General features: G+C 38.0%; 1 long non-coding RNA gene across 1 annotated transcript; it reads right to left on the bottom strand.

The window, feature by feature from the left end:
• Window positions 1-1,278: 1,278 nt before the first annotated feature.
• LOC141773525 (uncharacterized) lies at window positions 1,279-16,981 on the bottom strand. Its single transcript, XR_012595148.1, has 5 exons — window positions 16,813-16,981; window positions 15,858-15,898; window positions 2,456-2,702; window positions 2,037-2,111; window positions 1,279-1,932 (listed from the first exon to the last, which is right to left on the bottom strand). It is a non-coding gene; the product is annotated as an uncharacterized LOC141773525 (long non-coding RNA).
• Window positions 16,982-18,790: the final 1,809 nt, after the last annotated feature.

Raw genomic sequence — 18,790 nt, 5'->3', positions numbered from 1 at the left:
AGCAGCGGAGGGGGCGTTGCTTAGCGACAGGTCAATTAAGATGCGACGTCGGACGTAATGACGTATATCTGCCGTGGTGATGAAACTACAATATTCCGGAAATGGACTACAAAAAGCGCATCTTCCCGAGTTCTTACCATGTTGTTTCATGCAGGCTATAAGAGTTCCTCATGTGCAATATTAATTAAACTGTTCAATATCAATATTTCCTTGGTGTTATAACGTGAACTTTTTTTTTTTTTTTACTGTTTACGTTTTTATTATAGGCCTATCTTGCTTTTTCTTTTCTTGTTATTTCACTGTCCCGTTTGCTGCCTTAAACATTGCAACTTTCCCCGCTGCGGGACCAATAAAGAATTATTTTACCTTAAAGGTGGACAACCCTGTGATAAATATTACTTCATTACCAAGGCTGTAATTTAAATAATAAAAAAAAGGATAGCTTACTATCACAAAAGTTTATATGATAAATATTGAGTTAATTGTTTCAGTTATGGAGAAGTGGTAAGACCATATGTTTATGTTTATTCATTTACACATACATGAAACTTCATAAAATCCAGATAAGAACAGGAATAACAACAAAGAGACTAGAAAGTGACAAAAGTACGTAAGCAGCCTATATGTACAACCCAACACTGATCAGCAGGTAAAAATATCAATTTAGTTGCAAATGGAGACAATTTCATCTGATTTATGGGGGAACTAAAGTTATTTTAATGCATAGTTTTATAGGAAGTTGTGCTGTGTACACTTCAGACCACTAGATGGAGTCTGATGACCAGCTGGGGGCTGTCAGTGGACACATCAGGTTACTGTGAAGCCCAGTTTATATTTGAATTTTCATGAAGTATCACAAAGGAAAAGCATTTATAAAGCTATAAAAATGCAGTTCAGAACTTTGGGAAACGGTTTTCTGCTTGATTTAAAATCTGATAATTAATTCCTCATTAATTTGTAATTAACTTTTGACCCATATCTTATTATTATTATTAGTATATTATTTTTAAATTTTTTCTCAGCCTACACTTATGAGAGCTGTAGCTGACTAATATATAGTTGCATAATATATACTATATATATATATATATATATACACTGTATATATTAAATATATATACAGTATATATATATATATACACAGTATATATATTAAATATATATATACTGTATATATATATTTATCCTTCCAATCTAGCAGTAGATGCTTGGTTTAGAATATGAACAAAAAACACCAATATCATGCTTCAGCTGTCCAGAAAGACTGATGAAAAGAAATCTTAGTAGAAATAATTTATTTTGTTTAATTAATTAATTGAAGCATAGCAACCCTTCCATTTCAGCTATCAGAGTAATTATAAATATGGACATAGCACCTTTTGCTACAGTTATAATCCCTTCATGTGTCTTTTCACCATTAGTTCATTTGTTTGTGTATTTAGGATCCCTATAAGCAAACACACCAGTGTGATTGTTAATTGTTAATCTTCATGGGGTCCGAAAGTGGTTTTGTGTGCAGGTTACATCCTAGAACAGATAGATTCAAATCAGATTTTTTTAGATGAGTGTGAACATCTGTGGTTTGAACCTCTTGGCAGTGAATATCGGTCAAAGCGGTGCAGATAAACGGCGACCACATTCAGGGATCTCAGGTATTTCCGAGGCCCTGCGGTGGAAGTGAGGCGAAGCCGCGAGGGGCCTCCCGCCGCATCTGAGCCACAGGAAGAATCTGTGGAGGTATTTGGCAGCAGTCTGGGGGCTTTCCTGTGGAGGTGGGGCTGGAGGGGAAGAAGGAGCCTGGTGCCCCGGGGGCCTCTGGGATACCACAGCGGGAGGCGGGGAGGCCGAGGTCAGGGCAGAGGAGGCTGCATGGAGGGGAATGGATGAGACTTTAAAGAGCAGGAAAAACACTGGCAGCAACTGAGTTTAAATCTGAAATAAATCAAATGACAAATCAATCAGCTGCGACGTTGATGGACACTGATGGACACGCAATAGAAATGGACAGCAGCAAGGAAAAGGAACTTCCAGTTTACCTTATAAACATTTTGTATAATGTCAATGGTTTGTTTACTTGACATCCAGTTGCCCATGGAAGTATCATATAGTATCTGTTAGTACAAAACATTAACATTAATTTCTCGTACACCAACTTTAAAAAAGGGTATATTATGAATATTCTAATAGTACACAGTGTGTATTTTATATTAATATTAGGCCTATAAAATACACTGTGCACTATTATATTATGAACATTATAATAGTGCACAGTGTGTATTTTTTAGTATTAATATATAGTGGCACTGTGTCTTTTTAAAAGCTGCAAACTGACCAGTTGTGGTGCATCTCCTGCAGTTAAAATGTGTTTTAAAAATGCAAACTGTAAATAACATAACAATTAATTTAAAGAGCAAGTAAACAGCAGCAGCAAAAAAAATAAAATAATATTGCTGACCTCCAGTGGTTTAACCTCTCACTTTGCTGCAGTGATGTAGAAGTGTACTCAAGGGTGCTCAGTGCAATGTGACATCACTGCTGGTTGTGGTCACAGATATTACTCTTTAAACAGGCAGGTATGGGACCTTTAAAAATATAGTTAGCTCATCCAAAAAACAGGATAAAACTATTTTTCCTCTTGGCTGTCTGAAGGTCTCATCGTTGCATGCCAGTTTAACAGAGCTCCGTGGTTTTCGGTTCTAAAACTGACAAAAACATCAAATTAAAAAACACCCAAAAGCACTTAACTGAAACACTTGATCAATTACAGACATTGATGTGTGCAGTTTCACAGTAATTCCTACCACAGTATACCTAAACAGGCTGGTCTCATACAACGTTCGTAGCTATACCTATACTAAAAGTAATGCACTGTAATTCGTGTATATCCCACAAAATCAATTTGTGTGTAATTAACGTAATCGTGAACCAGGAAATGTAAATGCTGTGTAGGGAGGAGGTCGGGGTGGATAGGTGACTGGCGTTCGTGTCCCGTGTGAAACCAGAAGTCAATTTTTATTTATTTGTCACGTAACTTACACACTTAAGTAACGCCACTTCCGGTGTTATTTTAAGCCAAACCACGATCTTTTCCTAAACCTAACTAAGTAACTTTGTTGCCTAAACCTAAGAATTGAGCGTTGCTGGACATTCGTAGGAAAATGAACGAAAAAGGAGGAATAACTTTTTATTCGTAAGACATCAAGCGAACCGTTGACCTAAAAAAACTGCATTATTTTTTGTACTTATTCAATTCTTGTTTTTATTTTTTTATTTCTTGCTAAATCCATTATCTGATTTCACATACTTTTTCTCTCTTATTTAAATTTACTTTTCTTGATTAGTTTAATTTACTATTTCATTATTTTTTTTATTTAATTTTTTTTTTGGCCCTTTTATGTGACCAAGACCAACATGGGGAGGGGGGATAGGGATGGTCCCTTTTGTTTTTTATTTCATGTTAAGGACAATGTGTCATGTTCTACATTTGTTAAGATGACTTTTGCTTGGTCTATAAAAAAAAACAATAAAAAAGATTTGAAAGAATAAACTGCGTTAATTATTGTGAGTAATCAAACATAAATAGAAGACAATTATTTCAATTATTTTTGTTATTGTCCCTTTAACAGTAAACTTCTGACACATACTAAACACATACTCATTGATAAGTATGGAACTGGGAATGACAAATAAGTAGAAAAAAAAAAAAAAAGGCATTTTTTATATGGAGTAGGAGGAGGTGAAAAGGAAGAAATGGGAGGAAGGGGGGTTGCGGGGTGCAGACTATGGGTCAACACGGTGTTTCCTGTCCTCTGGGATGTCTGGTAGCTCTGGATGACTGGATCACTCATCTCTCCTCCTGCACTCTTTCATCTCTCCCTTCGCTCTCTCCCTCTTCCTCCACTCATCACTCCGTCACCACAGGCTGTTTAGTTTAAGTCCACGTTAACCTCTGCAGAGGGCTGTCCAGCCACCGTTACCATGACTACCACACCATTTGATTGACAGGTTAAAAACTGGGAAGTCACCTGTCGGCTAACACTGAAGAGGAGCCTTAAACTCCAGTTCTTCTAAAGCCCATCATATCATATATACAGTGGTGTAAAGTAACTAAGTACATTTACTCAAGTACTGTACTTAAGTAGGCTACAACTTTGAGGAACTTTTACTTTGAATACTTAAATTTTACTACTATGCTACTTTATATTCTACGACTACTTTTACTTTATTGTACTTTCACTACATTTATCTGACAGCTGGAGTTACTAGTTACTTTACAGATTAAGATTTTACAAACAAAACACATTAACGGTTTATAAAATAATGACACTGCTGCAGATGAAACTATTCAACAATATATAAAATAGTTAAAATGTGCTCCACCTCCACCAGCTGTAACATTAAAATGCTGCTTACACCTTAAAGCATCAGTTATAATATTCCAATAATATGATAAAATAATAAAACTCCTTGAAAGGGGACCATTCTGTTCAACAAGTACTTTTACTTTAATACTTTAAGTACATTTTGCTGTTAATACTTTTGTACTTTTACTTAAGTAAACTCTTGAATGTAGGACTTAAGTAAAAGATATATGCTTTTGCACTTCTGTCGCTCTATACGAAAAACAATAATGCTGTCCCTTTATTTGCAACGTATATCAGAAACGCTAATGTGCTCACATCGTCAACAAGTACGTTGCAGATCCATGCAAATAACGTGTCAAACATGTCTGCATAATAACTCCCAATAACCTGGTTCCAAATTCCTTACAGCAGAGTCATGCCAGCATCATGTATAGCTAAACAATCCAATTTCAGCTCCTCAAACAAAATAATACCAGTGCAAATCTCTCCAATTTTCACTAGCAAGTCATAAACACAAGAACAAATGTGATAATTTTACAAAACACATTTTAACGACTTTTTGACAGGCCTACAAATCTGATGTAGCTATGATACGTGGAAGGGGTGTGTGTCCATAAGTCCATCAGTCTAACAATTTTTGTAATAGCCTATATTAAAAAATGAAATTACAAGACAGGAAGGAGAGAGAACGACAGCCGTGCTTGTGTGTCACGTTAATCTACATCATAGCCTACACCTAGCCTGAAAGAGGTCACGTGAGAAAAGATGCATAAACACAGAGGTGATCCAAATTTCGCTATCTGGAAATTAAAAACAATGAGACAGCACAGACTAAAATTGTAAGCATCACAAAATGGTCAAATTATCGTACAATATGGCACATCATATGGCATATCGTACATCAGGTGATTGGCACAATGAATAGTTGGCCCACATTTCACCGCCCTTGCCAAAGTGCTGCCCTTTGGCAATTGCCTTACCTTTATGGACGCCGGCGCTGACATGAGATGTGATGGGGCAGTGATGACAGATTTGAATTTGAAGACTTGTTGATGAATTTCCTGTTGCTTTTTGTTTTTCATCTGATCTATTATTTTTAACACAAACATATGATCTGATAATCAAATCCCCGTCTAAATGTCTTTCTATACGACCTCTCACTCTCATCACAAGAACAGAACACAAACAATCATCCACACACGCAGCACTTTACTGAGGCTTTTATCATGAAAAGAAGAGTTTTGCGTGAGCAACACAGTCTGATCGGCGGCTCATTCATGTGTGCGTCGTCTTCCCCGTTTTCCCAGCGTCATACATGTCAATGTCCTCCAGCACAAACACGCAGAGGATTAATTGAAAATCCTTTGTGACTGACATGTAGACACAGAGTGATGCACAGCAGGCAGGAAACAATATAAAGGTTAAATCTTTCATTTACATTCAAGGTTCTTAACTGATGGTCTTATCATACTGACAAACAAGATAATTTTTTGTGGATCATGATGTAAAACTAAGAGGGACAAATCCTGATAGCTACATTTTTCTTACTGTCAACAAATCCCATAAAAACACCAACAATATGTTCGTCCATTTTTCAAAACTTTCTGATTTGTGGCTCTCAGCTCCGAGCCCACTGGTTCCTTATGAAGACTTAAATATTTAAAAAACAGCTTAGAATATATATTTTCATTAAAAAAAACATCTGAGTAATTTCCTAAAACAGCTGGTCACTTAAAGAGTAAATAGTTATTATTTTAAGCGGCGGATTAATGCACATTTGGTGCTCTAGTGAGTATTTGGGGCAGCAGGACGGTGTATGTGGCAAAATCAACTAGTGTGTGTGTTAATGGTAATGAAGAAACATGTCATCCAGTACAACAATGTGGCTTATTGATGTGTTTTTAGCTGTTTTAGTGTTTTAGCTCTATGGCACAGAGGAAGAAGATACTGTATATCAGGCTTTGATACACAAAATAGTAAATACTTGTTGGTCAATTTATTCTTTGCTGGTTTTGGTGTTTTTTACGACATTTGTTGAGAAAAAGAAAAATCTAGCCTGAAGTTTAACAGAAAAGGAACCAAATAATCCGGAACGTTTTCGTTCTTAAACCTTCGGATCTTGATTCCTCGATTTGTTCTCAGTTAAGAGTTTTTTTTAGCATGCTAAACTATGATGGTGAACACATGGTTTAACATTACACATGCATCAGCATGTTAGATCCTACTCACCTGTCAATGAAATTTTAGGTGTGCAAAAACCTTGAACCTTTTAAAAATATTAGGATGAATCACCTCACCTTCCCGAGACGACACACCTGACTTTTTTTTAGATTCACTTTTGTGTTTTTGGAGACTTATCACGATTGGATTATTATCATTATCCCTGAGAAGCTTGTTTGAGACCTCCAAATGAATTGGTCTTTTGAGTGTTTTCAGAAGTAAAAAAAAATTAGAAAGTGGCATTAGAGTTACTACGAGGAACTTTCATTTTGTGATGATTTTGGCGGTCCCTGTGGACAAAAGCGGTAGTGTTTACGAGCACCAGAGTCCCTTTAGAAAACTTAATTTTACTGCAGATGGGTCTGACAGTCTGCCCTGCTCAGTCCTGGTTCTGGTTCCCCCACTGCCTTCCTTCCCTCCAGCGGGCCCAGCAATACAGCGTGGTGTCGGTGTTGGCTCCCAGCATTGACTGCTTGAGGAGGAGGCGCTGCTGTCGGGCACAGAGCTCTCCACCTTCTGCCAGTGGCAGGTCAAAGCCAGATCTGGGTCTGTCCATGGTGGGCTGGTTGCTGCAGAAGTTTCTAGTGATGATTTCGTCTGATTTCGCCAGAGTCTGACCCGGTGGCACCGATTACAAGCATTAGGAATAACTATCTAGAAATAGCCAATCTTCTCTCTGTATTAAAATGAAACTGTTTCATAACGAGTTAAAAGTTCCTTGTAGTAACTTTAACAAGATAATATGACCTAAACTCACAGGGTTTTTAAACTACAGGAGTTGTAACCGGGGGCATCCCACCTGTGGAAAGCCTCAGCTCTCCAACAGTGGCAGAAACCAGTTTCCCATTAGGTCAGTGGTCGCCCCGGGAGGCCAATTCTCTTTAGCTCCCTTTTCACTCCTCACACACCAAATACTGCCAGGTCAGATGGAGGGAAAGCCGCTAGGCGCCAAGTTGCAATTAGACGCTCCATTATATAAAGGCATATTCAGATAACAGGGGCACCAATGAGGTCAGTACATGCCTTTTGTTGTGGGATTAATGAGATTTTTAATAAAACAAAAAAATGCCCCCTTCCTTATTGTAATGACCTAATGAGTGTGTTGGTGGCGCCGGGACATGTCGGTGGGAAAGTGCTGCGGTCGTACCAGTCTCTCGGTGGCCCCCCTCCCGCCTCTGCTTCATCCCTCCTTCGTTTCCCTGCACCTGCATCGCCGCCAGTGCTGCCCCGTGCTTTCCGGCCCCCCCGTCCAGTGTTTGTATTCAAAGCTAGGAACCAAAGGAGTGTTTAATTACCATAAAATGCTATCGGCATTTAGCCCTGTGACAATATGAATGGCAACATAGAGCTCATTGAGGTTATCAACAAGGGGACCACTGGTCAATTGGGTCATTGATTTGGATTGTTTGACAGACCTGGAGCCAAGGCCGCAGGAGCAAGCAAAGTTCAAAAATCCCCCTCAGTTGAATCGAGAAGTTTGTCACAGAATCTGTTGGAAGGGGCTGTCAGGAGCGATTAGGGGGCATGAAAGGGCTCAGCGATCAAACGGGGCCTGTCCCAACGCTGCACATTTAATTAGAATTTGCATGTCTTTGTTCCTGACCCTTCAGCAGGCATGATCTGATTACAAGGGTGAACAGTTACCACCAGGGGAAAAGGGGAGCTCGCAATGTGCAACTGCGCTTATTTGTCTAATAAAACTGATCGTTTTTTAAAAATGAAAACAAGCTCGGCCTCGCCGGGTCTCCGCAGCGAGCCGGAGGATTAACAAAACAGCTGGAGGGACGCTCAAGTTAAGGTGCTGTTGGAAAGATTTCCCTTTTCTCCTGCTTAATTTCTGTCTCCCACTGAATTGTGGGAGTTTGGGGAGTGGAGAGGGGGGGACTGAGGCGCTCGCTGGCTCATTAATTGGGAGGCACAGCGCCCTTTGACCCCAATGATGCAGGGTGACAGGGCAAATGAGAAGAGGCGATTGGCTAGCAGCTTCAGCGGTTGAATGTGCCACCAGTGGTGTTCCAGAGTGGAAAAGGGCAGCGAGGAACAAAACATTGCTCTCTTCCTTTTTCTTTTGTTCTTCTTTCCTGTTTTTTTCCCCTGTTTTCTCTCTCCCCTCGTTTCCCCTCTATTTACTCCCATCTTTCACAAATGTTGGAAACAAAATTACGTTTTTTATTTCTTTTTTAAACGTACAATTGTAATTCTTCTGTTCTGTTCTGTATGGATGACACCTATTGCATGTCCGTCCGTCCTGGTAGACGGATTCATTACAGAAATGTCTCCCTTTTTCTGTTGAATTTAAAAAAAAATAATTTGTGGAGGTTTAATCTTATTCAAAGAAGAAATCTTTATTATATTACATTTTTAAATGTATTTATTAAATTTGTCATTTTTGGCTACATGGATAAAACTGACTTGACATGAGTTATTAGATTTAAGCTCAATGCTGATTATAAAAGGAAACATAATTTCATTAAACAAGCAATATGGTGAGCAGATCTATTGACATTATAGATGTTATATTATCTTTATAGATTTTCTATTATAGATTATATTATCTGATAACTGATAATAACGCTGGCTTTCATAATACAAATGTGCTTTTACATTTAATGGATCTATTTTTTTTTTCAATTACCTTACTGTACCATATCATTTTACCTGGAAAAAAAGTGATACATTTTACTACCATAATTAAACAACAAAAATATGAATCATCTGAAATGTGTCATAAAACCTGTTTGACATATTTAACGCTTTTATTGTGAAGCATTTTGTAATTTTTGTTTTGAAAAGCACTATAAATCTTTACTTGTGTAATCCTCCTGTAATGCAATCAGTTGTTTTGTTCACTGTTATAAAAAAAAGGTGAATATCAACAAAACGTTAGTTGTAGGTTGTAAAAAGTTCTACTACCTGTTTATACCTGCTCCCACAGTGTACACATATATTTACTTTATTATGTTTATATTAGTTTACTCATGTTATCACTACTGTGCACCAGTCTACCACAAAATTATATTTAATTGTATTCTATTTTGAAATTATAACTTCCATTAATTTTTACTTGCGTGAATTTCTTTTTATATATTTTGTAGTTCTGTAGCGTTGTTGCCTGAGAACAAGAATATCATTGCTTACGACTGCTTCACTGTAATTGTCGTGCATATGACAAATAAAGACTTGAAACTGTTTTTTCACATATAATTATTGTCAGTAATTATTAAGTTTCACCTTTTTCTCAATTTGTAAATATTAACAATTGTTTTTGTAATATAAAGTAGTTGTAAAGTGAGCATCCTACTTAAATAAAGGTCAAATAAATAAATGTTTTTTTTTTAACACTTCTAAACTGCAACAAAAAATAGATAGCTGAACATTTGGCTGTGTCCAGGTGTTTCTAAATTATATCTAAAACAAATTAAAAGTAAAATTACACTTTTAAATTTATGTGTCCTGTTTTTTTCCCACAGCCCCTAATGTATTAATACTCAAAGATTTGGATGATTTAATAATTTGTAATTTAATCAGAAATATAAATGGGAATTGTCTTTGTTTCAAAGAATGTAAAAAATGAATGTCTTATTGTTAACATCAATATTATTTTCATCATCATAATTTGTATTTAAATTACATAAATAATATCAATTTAATTAAAACGAAATTAATAATCAAAATAAATTTGGTTATTATTAAATTTAAAATACATTTAGGTATGGATATTTTTACATTATTATTTTTATTATCATTATTATTATTGTTATTATTATTATTATATGACATTTAAAATACATTAAGGCATGGGCACTTTTACAATACAACAATAATAAATAAACCTGGTCTTGATTAATTTTGTGAATCATGATTGGTTTAGTGGATTGCTCTTTATTATCTTTTTATATCTTTACTAGCATTTATCTTTTTTTTTTTTATTAAGTTCCATTTAATTATTCTCTAAAATGTTTCACATTTTATTGACTTCTATTTTATTTCTACATTTTTCTTTTCACTAAAGTCCGACATCTTTTTTAGTTTCTGCTTTTAATTTTCACAAGGCCCAACATTTTCTATGCTGTGAGGTTTCGTGTAAATACACCGTTTTCAATGTTCTGAATCAGTAAAATGTGATCTGATGTGATCTGAAGGATTCATGCGTTGGTACAAACTTCTGTAATTGTCAGGCCTGTTTTTTGTGTGATGGAGGTCATTAGTGTGTTGTGTTTGCATGTCGTCTCCTCTCCTGTCTTTGTTAAAGTGTCTCCAGTGTGTCTGGGATGGAGGCACGCACCCTGTCCTGCTCCCACATGTCTCTTTACCTCCACCCGCCTCCAGAAAAACCACCTCCTCTTTATCCTCATCAGACTTCTCTCCTCGCCCTTTTCCTCTTCATTTCCAAATTCACTTCCTATTCCTCTTCTTTCTGGTTTCCCTTCATAACCGCATCCTTGTCATCCTTCTCGTCCAATTTTTCGTTTTCCACCTCCTCTTTGTTCTCCATCTGGTCTGATAACCAGATTTTAATTATTCAGTTTGTTTATTTGAACTGTTTTCCATTTTGAAAGGTTTTTTTTTTTTTTTTAGCTCTAACCAATCAGAAGTGACAGTTTTCAGTCCACAAAGAAGCTGCGTAATGTTTTTCAACTGAATAGAAAAAATGCATTGACTTAATTCAATTTACAGCCACCTCTACAGCACCGGAAGATGACTCCAAGCTCTGGTAAAATTTTTTTTACAACTGGGGAAAAAGCATATACTGTATACAGTATATATGTGTGATCAGAAGTCTTGCTAGTGATGTCAAAAATATTGAAGTTTCAATACTGAATATTTGAAACGCTCACTCATTTTCCACAGTATTCATAAACGGCTTTCTGCTTTCTCTTCTTTTCTCTCCAACAGCGTGTTGATACACACACACCGTTATTTAACCTTTAATAAAAATCTAAAATCTTATGCCCTCAATATTATGTCAATTTGTCCTTTGTGGTATCAAATATCGATATTTTTTAAAGTATTGTATCAAAGTTAGAAATTCCAGTATTGTGACATTAGGTCTTGCGTCCGCCTTCTTTCTGCAGTCCTATTTTACCACTTCCTTTTCTGTTACTTTCCCAAAACCGACGATCCGACATTCACACTCACATCACGCAAAGAGTTGCCGGCGTTGGAGGTTTTCATTCTTTTCAGGAGAGTGTCTGAAAAGGTGCACGGTTATCCATGTATTTAAACAATATCCCTCTCTATGACAGCCATTTGGAACAACTAAACACTTTTGATTTCTGATGTCGTACCGAACTAGTTGTGTTCGAGCATTACCCGACCCTCTCCCTTCTCCTTCTTGTCCACATCCTTTCATTTACAACCATCCCCTTTTCTTCATCTCTTCCACCTACTAATCCTCCATCTTATCTTTCCACGATTACTTCACTTTCTGCTTCTGTTCATCATCACGCTGTGATTCTCTCTTCTATTCTCCTTTTATTTACCCCAACTCCTACTGTCCTTCCTCGTTCATCTGTTTCAACTAATTTTAACTTCTCCACTTGTTCCTCCACATGTTTTTCCGTACGGCCACTCCTCAATCAGCAACTCCCTTATCTTTCTTTTTTGGAGAGATTCAACTGTTTCTGGTGCTATTTAAAGTAGTACATGCATGGGATAAAATGTTAATTTATGATAATTATAACTATGATTGTCTCCAGGTTTTCATGGGGATAATGAAACGAAAAAAAAACACAAAAAATGATGAAGCACAGATTTACATCTTGTCATCGTCACAACTTGCCTTCTGTTAGAGCTGGCAGTCTGCTGTTGTATTCATACGATTTCGGTCCACTGTTTCTCTTGTACTTTCCATGATGGTTTTCTCTTGATTTTGATAATCAAATTGCACTTTGTATAAAAAATGACGTGCGCGATTGCGTCTTTGAATCTACCTTTCATCGTCACAATTTCCATCTGTTGGAGCCGGCAGTCTGTTTGTACCTTTGATGACGTTGTTTGCTTTGTTAATGTTTCACAAGAGAGGAATACCGAAAGCCCTGGGAATCATTTTATAGCAGGTCATTTTCCAAATGACAAGGGCTGACGTTGTAATGACGAAAGTTGAAATGATATGATTTTGCCCGCCGAGCTCGGTGCGCCGATGCGGAAAACGGCCTCCTTGTGCTCGGCCGCGGTTTCTGTACTCTCTGAACCCTGAAATAATGACCCTTCCTTGTTCATTAGTGTCTACGCGGTCAATCATAACACATCAGAAATGAGTTTAGCATTCAGGCGCGGACAATTGACCTTGTGTGTGCCCTTCCTCACCAGCGAGCTGTCACAGGGCTTCATCCAAATTGAGGCAATTAGCTGCGAAGTGTCTCCCCCATTAAGCTGAGTGTCTCCACTGTGTCCTAATGACAGCAGCAGGACATGGCCTAATCAGCAGCAGCGTCTCCCTAGAGTTCACATCCACTCCTAGCTGGCACACCCAGGGAGAACAAGGACTGGGGGTCCCGGCCAAAAACCATGTGCAACCAGGCAGCATGAGGGCAAAGGTTCAGACAAACAGCGGCAGTGAAGTTAGTAGTCCAATGGGTGTAAGGTTAACTTTTCAGTGGTTCTGTCAAAGTCTGTATCACTTGATTTTAGTCATGCAATAAAAGCACTCACACAAAAGCAAAGACCCATCAAGTTCTCTTACAATGTAATTTGGGAGCTGCTAAGCCAGTGGTCCCTCTACGCCCTCACAACACACGGCTTGTTATAAGTCTAATTTTCATGACGATGTAAATAATTACCTATTTAAAAAGGGACTGTTTATAAGAATCAGAAATTGATTGTAACAGCGACACCTGTGTCCGTTAAGTCAACGGAAGTCAGCGTCCTGTTGCTCGCGCTCGCCTGTGTGCACGCGCTAACTGGATGTGAGCGAGCATCCGTCAAAACAGTGAGGCGACACACGTCAGCTAAAACCACAATATCACTCAATATTTCACCTGCTTGGCAGTAATGTTAGCTGACCAGACGAAGGTCTCTCCATGAATCAATGCTGATCCTAGTGTTGGCTTTTCCTGCCTCAGCCTCCAGAGACACCAGCCCCCGGTCGAAGAAGATAAGGCAGGCACCTCATAGAAGGCAGAAATGCTGATTCTTTCTACCAATTGGGGGATCTGAACTGGCAACCTTCCAGTCACAAACCTACTTTTGTGCCTAAATGGGATCCGCACTGAAGAGATTCCTGTCCAGTTGACCTCCCCTTGTCCTTGTTCAGTAGAAACATCCCATAATAAACCCTGACCTCACATGGTCCGAGGTTGTTGGGTTATGTAATCCCTCTGGACTGAATTTACACGCACAGACTCTTCACTGCGTGGCAGCGGATTCAATATTAACATTAATCTCATTTAAAGTTAGGATGAGAAAAGGTATCAGAACACAGCCAACATAAATACTAACTGATCTGTTATATACAACATTCATATTAGCTGCTAAATTTGACGGTATCAAGGTTCAATCCCCGGCTCCTACTGTCTGCATGTCGAAGTGTCCTTGAGCAAGACCAAGTTGCTCCCGGGCCCTTTACAGCAGCTCAATGCTCCTAAAATACTTGGGATGGGTTAAATGCAGAGGTCATATTTCATGTATGTATTTGTAAGTATATGATGAATCTAATACATTTTACATTTCTTATGTTTATAATACTAATATTAGCTGCTAAATTTGGCCATTAGGGAGGTCTATGTTAACCATATGTACAATGTTAATATTAGCTGCAAACTTTGGCCATAACAAGGTTAATCAAATGTAGAATGTACTGTACTGCAGGAGGCAGCTATATCTCAGTGGGTTGAATGGGTCATCCTTTAACTGCAAGGTTGGTGGTTCGATCCCCGGCTCCTACTGTCTGCATGTCAAAGTGTCATTGATGGGTTAAATGCAGAGGTCAAATTTCATGTATGTATCTGTTTGCATATGATGAATCTAATAAAGTTTACGTTTTTCACGTGTACAATGTTAATATCAGCTGCTAAATTTGGCCATAACAAGGTCTATGTTAACCACATGTATACTGTTAATATAAGCTGCTAAATTTGACCATAACAAGGTGTATGTTTAGCAAATAGACAATGTTAATATTAGCTGCTAAATTTTGCCATAATAAGATCAACGTTTACAAGATGTATACCACGAGTATTAGCTGCTAAATTTGGCCATTACAAGGTCTATGTTAACCAAATGTACAATGTCAATATTAGCTGCTAAATTTGGCTGTAATAAGGTCAATGTTAACATTAGCATTACATTAACTTTGGCCACCATAAGGCTATGGTAATGGTTGGCCATAACTAGTTCTGCTTGTTAGCCTACCACATGCTACACAGAGAGAATGATTTCTTAAAAAGGGACTGACTATGTTGATCTTGAGTCACACTCCTCTGGCTTTTTTCTCCAGTCTTGTCATTTTTTCTTGAATTTCCCATTTGGTAGAAGAGAGTAGCACTATGTCATCCGCAAAGTCCAAAGTCAGTACCATCAGCTGCTAAGTAAGGTCGTCATGAAGAAAGGTAAGACATTTGAGCTGCTAATTTGTCTGTCACAGTAGTAATGTTTAGTTCAAATTAAACAATGTCAATAATATTAGTTACTTTAGAATTACCATCACATGCTCCATAGAGGAACATCAATCCTAGGATGGCTGTCCTACACAGAATGAGCATTAAATACATTAAAAGACATCTCATACAGGAGAGGAATCTCAAACAAACCATAGATATTTTGCATTTATGCTAAAAACATTGGAATTCGAATAAAACAAATCTAAATAGAAATCCATGTCTTCACTCCATTTAGCTCACCATGCATCCAACATCTCACATAGAATTACGTTAGAATAGGAGGTTGGTATAGGATGTAGCTGTGGCCACATTTAGATGTCAAATGTTCTTATTTCAAACCCACCAAAAGAATACACAGGGTCAGTAACATTAGCAGCTAACTTCAGATCACAAGGGCAATATAAACCCAATACACTTTGGTGACATTAGCTGCTAACTTAAACCCTATGATTATAATCTTTAACCAAATATACAACGTTAATATTAGCTGCTATTAACTTTGGCCATAACAAGGTTTATTAAATGTAGAATTAGCTGCTAATTTGAGCCTTAACGAGGTCTATGCTAATCAAATGTACCACATTATTATTAGCTGCTAAATTTTGTCACATCAAGGTCAATGTTAAAGGAATACTTCACCCACAAAATGAGCATTTGTTTATCAATTACTCACCCCGTATTACCCTGACTTCTTCTTGCTTTTCTCTCATGCCTCTAGAATGAATGAAGAATCAGAAAAAGAAGAAAAGTCTTGGTTATCTGAAGTAAATAGGGTCCACGTTAAAACAACAGCAAAGCCTCATTTAACCAATCTTATGCTCAGTATACTTCCCAAACACATGCATCTTCACTAAAACTATTTAAAACACTCTGGACTCATCCGGACTAGTAGCACGCCTGTGCAAGCGTGAGACTGTTTATGCTGAAGTGCCACTGACATTAGCTGCCAACAGCGGGTCAGATAAAGGCCAAGGTGAAGGCAAAATGACACGGTCAGTATTGCTAGATGCCATTTCTAGCTAATCTTCCCAGGCCTCACCACATGCAGGACGATCCTGACCCGGCAACAACTTTTCTCTTCCAGGTCACTGGTGTTTAAAGCCCAATGCAAAAGCAATAGGCCCAATCCCAATGTCCCCCCTTTAGGCCTTAAGCCCTGAACCCTCACGGACTTAATTGATATCACTTGGTAAATGCTTGAGTGTGAGAGGCTGCAAGGGCTTGAAATGGGATAGCTCTTTGTGGGGACATATCACATTAAATTGTGGGTTTTATTTAATGCCTGATTGTAATGTGTTCCAGGCTCTTGCCTTATGTGACGAAAAGTTATTGTCAAATAATCAATTCACTCATTTTTGTCAAAACAGCATCATTAAGTAAAATAATGGTTCATGAATAAACCAGGTGTGTAATATAACCTACACGCTTCGGATTTCAAAGTCCTTGAGACATTGGTAATGGGCCATTTTGTAGTTATTTAAACCCATGGAAGTGAAAAGCTTTCCTGGTGGTGCTTCACCCTTGGTTAGCCAGTAGCTACTCCTACGCTTACAGCTTGTTAAGCTACACGGAGTGAACAAAAAAAACCACACAAATATATAATGTTAAGGTGGAAGATAAAGACTTACCCACTCATGCATTCCAGGAATGAAGAACTGTGCTCAGGTAAAGATCCCTACAATAAACATGATGGGTAAACACATTTCATTTCTTGTAAACTAGTCTACGACAACATGGCATGTAACAAGGGAACTCCAACCATCCAATGAGACACCAAGCTGATTGCAATTAGCTTGATGAAGCAGGCAATTCATGGATAATGATTGACAGTACAGCGAGCCCCTCCTACAAAACAGCCACATCACTCATGGTTTTAGAGGTTTTACTTTTTAATTAAAATTGTATTTTATATCATCTGAAAGCATGAATCACACCATTTACTTTAATATATGACACCTCTAGGATATCTCCTTTTAGCATAAATATATTAAGCAAATTGTAGTACCCATGATCCTTTGCAATCACTGGGGCATTTTAACTCCGTTACTATCCAACTAAAGTGGAAGTTCCAGCAATTATTGTTAGGGTTAAGGAAGAAAGAGAAGAAAAGAGAAAGGTAAGTATAAGAACAGATTAAAAAATGATCATGAAATAAATAAAAAAAGATGACTGACAAGAGAGCAAAGTGAGTTACAGAGCTTGTTGGTGTAACAGCGTTCGTGCCTGCCTGATTTGTGTGTGTGTGTGTGTGTTTGTTTCTGTGAGTGAAATAAAAGCTTGTCTTGTTTAGTGGGCCGCTAACAGTGAAAAAGGCTAATAGGGCTGACCTGCCGCTCACCCCGGAGCAGCAGAGACAGAATGAGAAAGAAAAACAGAGGGAAGAGGAGCCGGTATTCTTCTTGTGCACGAACGAGAAGGGTGAACGAGGGAACGAATCAGCGCCGGGTGGCAGATTAGTTTAGTTGTGCCCCTCTGAAGAATGGAGGGAGAGATGGAGGGATGGAGAGAGGGATGGCTGGGAGGCTCCAGTCAATAGAGCTGCTGATGAGAACAGAGAGGAGTGGAGTGGAGAGAGGAGACAGAGGCAGAGGAAATGTCTGCACGTGTTCCTGTTTGAAGGAGAATGAAGAGTCTAATGACACTTAAACTGTTGCTCATTTTACAGTTTCATAGTATACATATTCAAATATATATATTTATTTTAGCTGCCTTGTTATATCATGATGCATGTCCATTTGGGGGTCTTAGGACAGAGGATACTGTATGCTGTGCAGTTTGTAGAGCACATTTGTAACAAATAAACACTAACAATATAAAATGGCAGTACATTAGCAGTTAAATTAGGTTATTATATTTGTTTATTTAATTTTTTATCATTATTATAACATCTATCACAAAGCTTACATTTACTAAAAATTACACAAAGTCTGAAACAGCATTAACTTTAGTTAATAATGATTAAATCAGATGCTTCAGAGTTCAGATGGTGTTAAACATAATTCTGGTTTATTTACAACTTGTGTCTTATTTTCATAGTTTAGTCCATTAGAGATGATGACATTGTTGTAAGTTAATCGCTGGTATCTGGGGACGAAGTGAGGCTGCTTTCATATTGAGCTTGAAGGTTCATTCTTGACCTTTGAAACATTAGTTTGACGAGAAAATACTCAACACAAGGTCCAGCTAAATGTTGTACCTATAAGCTTTCAACCACATCTCAAGGGATTTCTCAGCGAGTTGCTTACTCAACGAGTAAGTTCAACCTTTTCTTTCTTTCTTCCACACGCCAGGACAAGTGGTGCTGATGTTACGGGGCGGGTCCGTCTGTGTTCTGTTCCTTTTTTTTTTCCAAATGGAAACGCCCACTCATCCGTTGTAAAAAGCATTGACGTGGGTTACCACAGTAGGCTGATCAATAAGGTTATGAATAATGTGAACGATAGATGAGTCAAAGTCAGCTGTGCTAAGTTTGGAAATAACTGAAAGGGTTGGTACAGATTTTTTGAAGTGGGGTTGTATGTATACTCCTGCGTTCTGTGAGGTAAAATGACTGTTTTGTGAGTGGAGTCTGGTCTGGTCTCGAAGACCGCAATATAACGTCTTCAG

This window comes from Sebastes fasciatus, chromosome 9, assembly GCF_043250625.1.
Source record: "Sebastes fasciatus isolate fSebFas1 chromosome 9, fSebFas1.pri, whole genome shotgun sequence".
NCBI classification, from domain to species: Eukaryota; Metazoa; Chordata; class Actinopteri; order Perciformes; family Sebastidae; genus Sebastes; species Sebastes fasciatus.
The sequence above is the reverse complement of the archived record's forward strand: the minus strand, read 5'-3'. Positions and strand labels throughout refer to the sequence as shown.